Source organism: Pinus tabuliformis, chromosome 4_2 (assembly GCF_031772625.1).
Source record: "Pinus tabuliformis cultivar Carrire ecotype Pingquan chromosome 4_2, CPIR1, whole genome shotgun sequence".
Classification (NCBI taxonomy): domain Eukaryota; kingdom Viridiplantae; phylum Streptophyta; class Pinopsida; order Pinales; family Pinaceae; genus Pinus; species Pinus tabuliformis.
Genome location: NC_142304.1, coordinates 643,670,773 through 643,683,052, shown reverse-complemented (window position 1 = coordinate 643,683,052; position 12,280 = coordinate 643,670,773).

Sequence of the window (12,280 nt, the reverse complement as noted above, 5' to 3'; positions counted from 1 at the left end):
GCATCCACTAATTCACGTTCCTCAGCCCGTGACCATAAAGATGATTCTTCCTAAACATTTTGACTAGATATGGACATATAGTCCTTATCATCATCAAGTATGGAATTTATTTCTTCATCTATGTGCCACCTTCCCCCTCCCAATTTTAAATAAGCATCGGTTTCTCTTGCATGCTTCCCTCTAATTGCAAAGTTATACCCATACCTGATATCCTCATCTTGATCTTGGTTCTTATGCTTCTTTTTCTTCTTCTAATATAAGCAATTGGGAAACCATTATCTCCCTACCACCATGAATAGTTAAATAATTATGCCTACACTGTCTTTCAAGCTCCACAGGAGGAATGCTAAACAATTCTCGAGTTGCTGCTCCCTTTCTAATCGCCAGAGAAGCATCTTGATTTGGACCAGATCCGTCTGTTATGTCCATAATATTCGCTTCAGAACTATTAAGGTCCCTCAATGGTGAGGCGTATCCACATATTGAAATTAAAGGAGGGACACTTGAATTTCCAAGCCAAAGAAATATAGCTCTTAGTCCATTCACATAAGCATATGAAAAGAGAAACCAGTTTGACCAAACCTGGAGAGATTTAATCACTCTCTCCTGCAAGGACGCCATAATATAAATGCGAAAAGAATCATAGAAAGACCTAGAGAGTCATTACACTTATTATGATATATTTTTACGAGTAAAAATTACCAGTTGCCTTGCTAATTGATGACCAATAATGTAAGATTACGTACAATTTTCCCACTGACAGGATAACCACTGACAGGATAAATCAAATCTAAAACTGTCAAATAAATGGTCAATATAAAATAGACTAGCATTAAGTTGCTTATCAAAAATATCAAGAAACTAAAAAATGTCCAGGAATTGCAAACACTACGATGGTACCAAGGCCACTATAAATGATCAAAATATAAAAACTTGAAAGTTCTAACATGGTACTTCTCAAAAATGTGAATCGAAAAACCTAAGTTTTGTAAAGAACCATCTATTCTTCCCTACCTTGAACCTCTCCTCAAAGGAAGATTTTACTCCCTTTAGTCTTCAGTTTATCAAAGGTAACCACATTCTTCAAATCCACATCTAAACTATGCTTGGTGGGCATGATGTCAATGTGGTCGTAGTTAAAAACATTGAAAGAAAGAAAGAAAATCATTTTAATGTCTACAAGGCTAAAGATAGCCTATGGGACAGATTGTTTCTTCATCTAGTTGATCTATTCGACCATTTTCTTGTGAAGCCTCACAATAAATTCTCCTAGCTTTTCGACTAACCGCTCACTAAATAGATTATTCCAAGAGCTAGTTGCCATAATATTTGCATAACTTATATATCTATCTATCTATCTATCTATATATATATATATATATATATATATATAGATAGATATATATATCTATAGATATATATATATATATAATGTCATGTGTAATAGTCATTGATCATGGTGCAAATCATATTATGTATATAACGTAACTATATTTCCTCTTATTCCTTTAGCAACCCCTCCATTATGAAAATGGTTAGTGATAGGGTATTACAAATGTGCATCGGGAAATAAATATAAATATCCATCGTATGAGATGTATCAATGGTTTTTGGATGAGCAAAGAATTGGGGTTCACTTCCACTTTTTGACTTCTGTTGGATCAAAAAGTGGAAGTGAACCCCAATTCTTTGCTCATCCAAGAACCATTGATACATCTCATACGATGGATATTTATATTTATTTCCCGATGCACATTTGTAATACCCTATCACTAACCGTTTTCATAATGGAGGGGTTGCTAAAGGAATAAGAGGAAATATAGTTACGTTATATACATAATATGATTTGCCCCACGATTAGTGACAATTACAAATGACAGTTTAATCACTCACTACCATAGTGAGTGAGACGGGAAACAAAATTGGAAAATACAAGGGCTTGGGATACGTCATCCCATAAATGAAGGTGTTCACAGCACATATGGAAAGGATAAAAAATGATAGGTTGGATTTCAACCTTGATTTCTTTGCCGTTTTCTTTGTAGATTCCTTTATGATGACCTTCTTAGGGTATTTAGCGATACCCGCTACAAGGCAGTGGCCATATGTCTGTTCAAGAGTTCCATCGTCAAAGGTTTTAATGATAATGGCCTTCCGACCTGTGAAGCATCCCTATAAGAGAATGACAAATTTGTTTTGCTTCAGAGTACATATACTAGTATGAAAGTACTCTTCCCTGAGATGGTCTAGAAATATATATCCTGTGGTGTTCATGTTGCTACTTGCGAGGTCTAATCAGATCCTGTGGCATATCTGTGAGCGAATTAAAATGGTATTTTCTAATCATTGTTCTTTGTTATGCAACATGCATTTTTGGTGTTGTAGAAGTTGTATTAGATTCCCACGCAGATCTTAGGTATCATGCTAAGAATGCCTTAGGGTTTTATAACTCGATTTATTTCTAAGACTTTATAATTTTTTATGACAGTTAACATTGATTTTTTTTCTTTGCTGAAAGATAATCATTACAAGTGGCCCTATCCTTTTGCGTAGGAAAAACTACGCTAAAGGGTCGAACCACCCGGCATGAGTATTTTTTGTTTTCCTAAACTACCATTGTAGGGTTACTCTTCTGATAAAATCATCCCGGTCTTGAACCTACCCATAGTTGTTTACTTGTGTCTCAAGGATAATTGAACCTTGATGGATGTTCCAACATACCATTATATTCACCTTTGATCCATGTCACCTTTAATAACTATTTTCGTTGTTGCAAAAAACAAGGGTAAATAATAAGATTAAGTATACTTCTACTATTTTGAAAAGGATGCGTATTACAGTGGGAAGGTTTAGGTCCTATTTCCTATTTTTATAACTAGTAAATATTTTGACTAGTTTGTGAGATGTAATTTGTTAAGAGATATATACAAACTGTATTTCATTGTTTGATATAACTTACCTTGCATAATTGCGCCCCCCCCCACTCCCCCTACCCTGGAAATGTGAATGGAGAGTAACTCAATTTCTAGACACAATAGTGGATGGTAACCCAAAGTGACGATTTTAGAGTTAAATATCAGATCTATTAGAACTGGAGACCTCCATCTTGAAACAACCCATTTTGTTTATGTATTTGTGCATAGCTATTTATAGCTAGTAAGCCTAATTATGTTAAAGGATACCTCAAAACATAATGTTCCATTGTGTAGTGCTAATTACCATGTTGATATTCATAACTTAGATGTGTGGATATAGATGATAAAGAGGTCTTATAATTTTAGCTTAACTTGGAGTATTTGATTTGGAAGTGCTTTCTTTAGTATTTAGGAAACATTTCAGCTAGCCCAAAAAGTTCCATCACCACAAGTCTCCTGCTTGTGCCAACACGGAATGGTCCTTAAAAGGAAAACCATTGAATGTAAGAGCCTTTTCTTATCTAAATTTTTGCAACGGGAAGTACTGTTCCAGTCAAATCACCCAAGATTTCACTTGATCCTAACTTCCTATTTATGTCTATGGGAATTGAACCTTTGTGGGTGATCTGACATGATGTCGTTTTAACTGCTGAACCACAGTCCCATTGACAACTATTTTTTTATTGCAAAATATAAAGGTGAAATAAAAATATAAATATATATTCGTTTCCATGGAATGGTTACTTACTACAATATAGAGTTGGAGGATGAACTCTTATGCTTTATAAATATCCCTCCTGATTAGAAATATCTAATTTACTAGGATATTCCAAGCATCATGTTTCACTTAGAAGAGAACGATATACATGCAGATGAAGGTGTAAGCCACATAATTTCATGTGTAGTATATTAAGAAATTAAGTCATAGTGTTTTTTTGGAAAGTGGTTCTTTTGGAAGACTTCTCCAGCAGAAAACATGAGACTGACCTGGGTGTTGTCCTCTTCAGTAGCACCATGATTTATGTTCTCTAGAAGATAGAGATAGGCACACTGACAGATATATGAAGAAGCACATTGTTCAAATAAGGAAAGGGCATGCATGGATGCATGTTCTAGCCATCATGCAGCAACCACTACTCTTAAAATAGGATAAAGTTCATTATCTTTAGTTAATGAGACAAAGCGCTAAAACTAAAGAGACAATACATTTTGTTTTATTTTTAGTATTTTTTATTTTATGAGATTGACATTTGGTGACTCATATGAGTCTATAAGAGATGGTTGAGGATATCGATCTGTACAAATAATTTTAGTTTAATTTATTCCATAGAAATTTTTGTCTAGCAAATTCTTGTAGCATATTATTTTATTTTTACTCAAAAGTAATGGAATAACAGTAACAATATTTCTTGATAGTGTTCTATGCATCCCACCATATGTTTTATAACTGTGTGTGCTTATAGATGCTAGTGAGATTCAAATTGTAGTTTTGATTAGCTTTCTAATTCAGATTGCGGTAGTTTCCAGTAGGAGCATAATCTATTTACCATGTGTTAGGAAAATTCACCATGATACCAGAGTTGTGTGCTAAATCTTAATAGGAATCCTTGAGTGGGTACTAGAGCTGCTACTTGTGAGAGGAATTTGTTGGGAGGTTTCAGGGTGGCATGTTTGCAATCCGTGCTTGAGAAAAACATAGTGGATTTGTGATCAGGTTGTGTATTTTTGGTTAGATTGTTGCCTTGTTTAGTTTGGTAGAATATTCCAGTGCAATAGTATGGATACATCTAGTCTCAGGTATGGAGACAAATTGGAAGGTCTCTCTTACTTCATCTCATGGAAATGGGGAGTAAATATGTTGGACTCTGCAGTAGGATCTATGGGACTTTGCTGAGAAACTAATTACATATTCTATCAATCTTGTGTTGTTGTAAGCTCTTAAAATGATGGTGAAGGTCTAGTCATCCTTGACTCTCTGAAGAATTATTTGGTCCCATATATTGTCAGAAAGACCATGTGCAATCCATCCAAACTAGATTCCTGACCAAGAAAATTATAATCATCCTGATCTGATCAGATCAAAATTATTTTCTTTATTCTTTTGACAAGTATATTACAAGATAATTTAGAAATTATATGCACAAACAAATCTCATCTTCTTTTATAAATAAAGGCACAATAGTAGCAACCTAAGATGAATATATGATAAGTGCAATAATCCTAGGATCACAAAGATTTTGAACTTGTTTAATGGGCGCAATGTTAGGATTAATTGGCCTTCGCTTTTAGTGGAAGAAATTTGCATATGCATTTAGAGGAATCACAATATTAAATTTGTTCTGGAGGCATTTGAATTATTGTAACTCTATGCAAGCACATCCCAAAAGTATTTTATAAATTCAATATTTTTTCCATTCTTGAGGAGTATGTTCCCTCCCAATGTTTACAGTCCTTAGGCTATCTTGAGTGCCCATATTAAACTTCAATAAAATCACCAACAACAAAAGTAGATTTGGATGTACCTTTATTATATGATCTCAATAAAAAATATACTTAAGGATAATCAATTGCTTGAGGAGCTGATTGGGATTTAATTGGACCACATTTGGCCCAACTATGGCCTCTAGATTAGCATCAAAGTCACCATCTAGCTGTAGATTGGATAGCTGATTTAAATCTATAAAGAAAATTTCTGAAAATTATGCAGAAAATTTCTTTAGGGGATTTTTGAGGTCTAAACTGAACCTCCTAAGGAAATTATAAAATAATAGTGGAAATAATAAAATAAGATTAGATTACATCATCAAATTTTAGAGGGAAATAAGAAAAAACTACTTTTTCAACTCATATTTTCAACTTATCTCCCTATAGGTTTACTCAAATTTCGAGCAGAAATACTCGTTTGATGCAGAATTTGATTCCTCATTTAAGGAGTACCCATGTTTCATAATTTCGATGGACCCTTCTACATGAAAAATGAGAAATACATGAAACACGTGATTGCAATCATTCTTTTTCATGTATTTTTCATTTTTTGTGTGGCATGGTCCATCAAAAGTATGGAACATGGGTACTCCTTGGATGAGGAATTAAATTTTACATCCAATGAGTATTCCCGCTCAAAATTTGAGTAAAACCTTAGGGATATAAGTTGAAAATAAAAATTGGAAAATTAGTTTTATTATTTTATTATTTTTTAATATTTTTACTTTTTTACTCCAAAAATGGTGAATCATCCCCCATGGTTGACATCATCATCTTGAATCCTATTGGTCCTTATATAGTTTATTTTGGTTGTACATTTTTCTTAGGAGGTCCATTTTAGACCTCAAAATTCCACTAATGAGTAGACTCTCGTCATCATAAAAACATTTCTATTGGTAAATTAGGACCACAGACCTAACAACATCCTGTTTTGAATTTGTCCATGGGAAAATGAGTAGAGGGTTGTAATTATGTAATTATAACAATCAACAAATCAACAAAATATGTATCTTCTCTAGGAGTTGTTGTGGTAGAAAAACCATAAAAAAAGGTCAATACAGTTGCATGTTTTATATTTTTGATTCTTCAGCCTTTGATGCTTGGACAAACACATCTAAGATATTAATCTTTATCACCCCAAAAAAATTGAGACCAAGCAAGAGAGCCTCATTTTCCACAGGCTCTCCTTCTTGGAAGAGCTTTGCATATGCATTTAGGCAATCACATAGTTGCATTCGTCCTGGAGGCATTAAAGTTATTTTAACTCTATGCAAACACATCCCAAAAATATTTTATAAGTTCAATCCTTTTTCCATTGTTTAGGAGTATGTTCTCTACCAATATTTATAGTCCTTAGGCTAACCTTAGTGCCCACATTCAACTTCAATAACATCGACAAAAACATAAGTAGATTCAGATGTACCTTTATTGTATGATCTCAATCAAACCTCTGCTTAAGGATAATCAAATGCTTGAGGATGTGATTGGGCTTTAATTGGACCACATATGGCCCAACTATGGCCTCTAGATTAGCTTCAAAGTCACCATCTAGTTGCAGATTGGATTGCTGATTTAAATCTATAAAGAAAATTTATGAAAATTATGCAGAAAAACTAGTAGACTCTCATCATCATAAAAAACTTGCTATTGGTAAATTAGGACCACAACCCTAAAAACATCCTTTTTTTGACTTTGTCCATGGGAAAATTAATAGGGGGTTGTAATTATGCAGTCGCAACAATAAAAAAATCAACAAAATATTTCTCTTCTTAGAAATAGTTGTGATATAAAAACCATAAAAAAGGTCGATGTAGTTGCATGTTTTATATTTGTGATTTTTTAGCCTTTTATGCTTGGCCAAACACATCTAATATCTTAATCTTTATCGCCCCAACAAAATTGAGACCAAGCAAGAGAGCCTCATTTCCCACGGGCTCTCTTTCTTGGAAGAGATTTTCATATGAATTTAGAGGAATCACATAATTACATTCATCCTGGAGGCATTAAAATTATACTAACTCTATGCAAACACATCCCAAAACTATTTTATAAGTTCAGTCTCTTTTCCATTCTTGTGGAGTATGTTCCCTGCCAATACTTACGGTCCTCAGGCTATCTTGAGTGCCAACATTAAACTTCAATAACATCACCAACAATAGAAGCAGATTTAGATGTACCTTTATTATATGATCTCAATCAAACATATGCTTAAGAATCATAAAATACTTGAGGATATCATTGGGCTTTAATTGGACCAAATATGGCCCTACTATGGCCTCTAGATTAGCATCAAAGTCACCATCTAGCTATGGATTGGATTGCTGATTTAAATCTATAAAGAAAATTATGAAAATTATGTAGAAAATTTTGTAGACTCTCATCATCATAAAAAAATTCTATTGGAAAATTAGGACCACAAACCTAACAACATAATTTTTTGACTTTATCCATGGGAAAATGAATAGAGGGCTTTAATTATGTAGCTGCAACAATCAACAAATCAACAAAATATTTCTCTTCTCTAGGAGTTGTTGTGATAAAAAAAACTATAAAAAAGGTCAATGCAATTGCATGTTTTATATTTGTGATGTTTTATCCTTTGATTCTTGGCCAAACACATCTAAGATCTTAATCTTTATCACCCTAAAAAAATTGATACCAAGCACGAGAGCCTCATTTTCCACAGACTTTCTTGCATGGAAGAGATTTGCATATGCATTTAGCAGAATCACATAATTACATTCGTCCTAGAGGTATTTAAATTATTGTAACTCTATGCAAACACATCCAAAAACTCTTTTTGATCTAAAAATGAAACTACTTGTATTTTCAGTTCAAGGTATTCATTTCCATAAAATTATATGTGCAAATTGTTGTACATGTCTTGCAATTGAAACAAAGTGTTTTTGGTAAATTTCTAAGTCTTATGTGTGAAGGAGTATTATTTCATTTTACTGTTTAGCATATTAAATCTAAAAAACATAGCAAGATAAAATAACATAATATAGCACAGCAGCTGATGAGGCAGTTCACCCCTCGTGGGCTACATCTGTCGGGTCCAAGGCCCCCAAATGGGCATGTCCTTGCTCTTATTAGATGCTCAAATTGGTTATACAGTGATAAGAAAGCCTAAACAGGAAAAATAAGTTGTGGAAATGAGCTCAGAACACAAAAAATAGTAAATATTGGCTTTTTTTTCACCTCCAATGGTTAACTATAGCCCAATACAGCTCCAACAATCCCTAGGCCGTAATGGCTCTCCAATCTTCTATGCTAAAAAAGTACCTAAAGATCAGTTCTGTTGACTCTAAAACCTACACCAATGGCTCTAGAATGCTCAGAATACTCGAAAAAAAAAAAAAATCGCTCCAAAAGGTTCTGTCTACTAAAAGTTATGAGCAACTGAAGTTTTGTCCAAGTTGGCCTAAGGAAACTCCACCAAAAGTGGATTAACTGGAGTTAACTAGCCGTTAAAATTGGAAAAAGTGCCAAATTTGGCAGTCTACTAGACTTGACCACCAGGTTGACCGTAACCGTCGGTAGAGTCTGTGCACATGTGACCACGTGGACTGGGCAACAGATAAGGTTGGCGGTTGTGGGTTTGTTAGCGTAATTGTTGGCAGAGACGACAACATGTGACCAGGCTGGGGGATCGCTGGCGGGTAACCACTATGGTCTACCCCAAAACTGAAACTGTTAACATTCAAATAACATTTTCGCCTGTTAGTTGTTAAGAACTAACGCATAGCCGAGACGGTTAAGATCTTGCGCTTGCCCACAGGAGGTCATGGGTTCGATCCCGCTCGACCTCATAAAAATTTTTGACATGCCAATTCAGGGCCACGTGGCAGCCTCTGAGATTGCCACGTGTCAGCCTCTAATTGGTCCAACCAAACAGAATATTCTAGTGAATATTCTGGAGAATATTCCAAGGAAAATATATATTTTTTAATTTTTCCAAAATTCAAAAATTTGCAGTTTACTGGGAATTTTTAAAATTCCATAACTCCTCCATACTGTGTCAGCTTTTCGAACGGTTCATGGCACCGAAATCAGGATGACAAGATCTATTTGGGCGTTCTAGTTTCTACCAATTCTAAGTAGTTCCAATTTTGAGCATTTTCTTCACTTAGAACATGATCACCTAATCAAACCTCCCAAATGGGAAGCTTTTGGACCCCAAAAGCCTTCAATTACCTGTTAAGAAGGTGAGGGTATAGCTCCCTCATGTTTTCCACCTCCATCCACTTTGCCTTACTCGGTTTGCTGCCTTTAAGACCAACCTGAACATAATCAACATTTCCCCTCCTTGAAGTGCGTGTCCTTCTGTCAAGGATAGCATCCTCTTTCAGTTCATCCAAAAATTATGGCGAGAAATCATCTATGGATGGCAGCTGAATGTCACTTTCATGATCAACAATTAAAGGAGGTTCATACAAACGTAAATTTTCCACATTCACAATGGAATACATTTGCATATATGAAGGCAAATCTAGTTGAAAAGCATTATTTCCAACTTGTTTAAGGATCTTGAATGGACCATAACGAATAGGCTTCAGCTTTTTACCTTCTCCTTGCATTCTTTCCTTACTAATATGCAGTCATACCGCATCTCCTTCTTGAAACTTATGATCAACTCTATGTTTATCGTGTCTCTCCTTGTACTTGCCTTGACCTTTTTCAAGCTGTTCTTGAACTTGCTGATGTATGAGCTGAATTTTTTCAATGAACATGCGAACTTTGTCAATGTCACTATGCCCATCAATGGAAACATCCTTCTCAAGAATGAAATCTAAAGGTGACTTAGGCAAATACCAAAAACAAGCTTCAAAAGGTGAAGTATTTGTAGGAGAGTGCTTGGCTTGGTTGTAAGCATGCTGAATGTAATACAAGTGCCCATCCAAAGCTTGGGATGCTTGCTGCAATAACCTCTCAAAAGTTGTACAATGGTTATGTTCACTACCTCTGTTTGGCCATATGTTTGTAGATGAAAAGCAGTACTCTTCTTCAACTTGGTGTCCATCATCTTCCATAGATTGGACCAAAAATTCCCAACAAATCTGGAATCCCTGTCACTAACAATAGAAGTAGGCAAGCCATAATGAACCCATACATGTTGAAAATATAAATCAGAAGTTTGCTCAGAAGTTATAGTTTTCTTACATGGCATAAGAATACACATCTTGTCGAATCTATCAACCACTACATAAAGATAATCATGTTGCTTTCTAGATAATGGTAGACCTCCCACAAAATCCATAGAAACACTTTCCCATGGTCTAGAAGGTACCGGCAGTGGCATATATAATCCAAGCTTCCTATTTCTAGGCTTGCTTGTAGCAGATAATGAACAACGTCTAATGAAACGTGAAACACTATCTACCATGCGAGGCCAATAACAATACCTTTGAAAATGTGCCACCATTTTGCTTACCCCGAAATGTCCAGCAGTAAGAGAAGAATGAGCTTCTCTCATGATACTTAGTCTCTCTCCCTATGGTATACATAACTTGCCCATATGAAACAGAAAATTATTATGCAAATGATAATCATTCTCCTCAACATGATTCCCTTTACTCAAGTTAGCATACACATCCTTAAAATCAACATCTGATGCATATTGTTCTATGTAGCTCCCATGTACAATAGAATCATTCTTAAGTAAAGTAGTAGCACTAATAATAGGCCTTGAAAGCATATCAAAAGCTTTATTGAAAATACCTTTCTTGTTCCTTATTACCAAGTGAAATTGTTGTAGGAAGCCCATCCATCTGAAATGTCATGACTGCTACAATTTACTTTGCGACTGCAAGTACTGTAAAGGCTGATGGTCAGTATGAACAACTATTTCCTTGCCCATCAAATAGTGTTTCCAATTTTTGACGCTTTGTACCAATGCATACGACTCCTTATCATATGTATGATAATTCACAATAGCACCATTAAATGTCTCAGAATGAAATGCAATAGGCTTACCATGCTCTAAGAGAACTGCACCCATGGCGTAATCACTAGCATCGGTCTGAATCTCGAATGGCCGTCTCAAGTCCGATAATGCAAGAAATGGAGCTAAACTTATATTTTCTTTCAAAGACTCGAAATATTTCTGTTGCTTGCCTCCCCATTGGAAAGCACACTTCACACTTGTCACTGCATGCATAGGAGCTGTTATGGGAGAGAAGTTAGAAATAAACTTCCTCCAATACTGAGCTGCACCCAAAAAACTTCTTACCTCTGTAATGGATTTGGGAGTAGGCCAATTCACAATAGCTTCTACCTTAGAAGGATCAATTCTCAAAGCACCTCCTCCTACTATGTGTCCCAAATAAACCAAAGAAGTCTTTCCAAATTCACCCTTTGACATTTTAAGAAATAACTGATTTTTCTTCAAAATATCAAGTACTTTATTCACATGCATGACATGCTCTTCTCTAGTCTTGCTGAAAATTAAGATGTCATCTAAGTAGACAATAATGAAATCATCAATAAAAGGACGTAAGACATCATCGATTACCCGTATGAAAGTTGGAGGTGCATTGCATAAACCAAACAACATAACAAGCCACTCAAAGAGTCCTTGTTTGGTTTTAAAATATGTCTTCCAAATGTCACTTTCTTCAATTCTAACTTGATGGTAACCACTATGTAAGTCTAACTTAGTGAAATATTTAGCATCTTTCAGCTGATCTAACAAATCATCTATCCTTGGGAGTGGGTAATGATTCTTTACCGTTATCTTGTTCAATGCCCTGAGGTCCACACACATGCACCAAGTTCCATCTTTATTTGGAATCAACACTATCGGTGACCCACATCGCGAAATGCTTGGTCTTATGAAACCTTTGTCCAACAAGTCTTTAATTTGCTTCTTTATTTCAAGA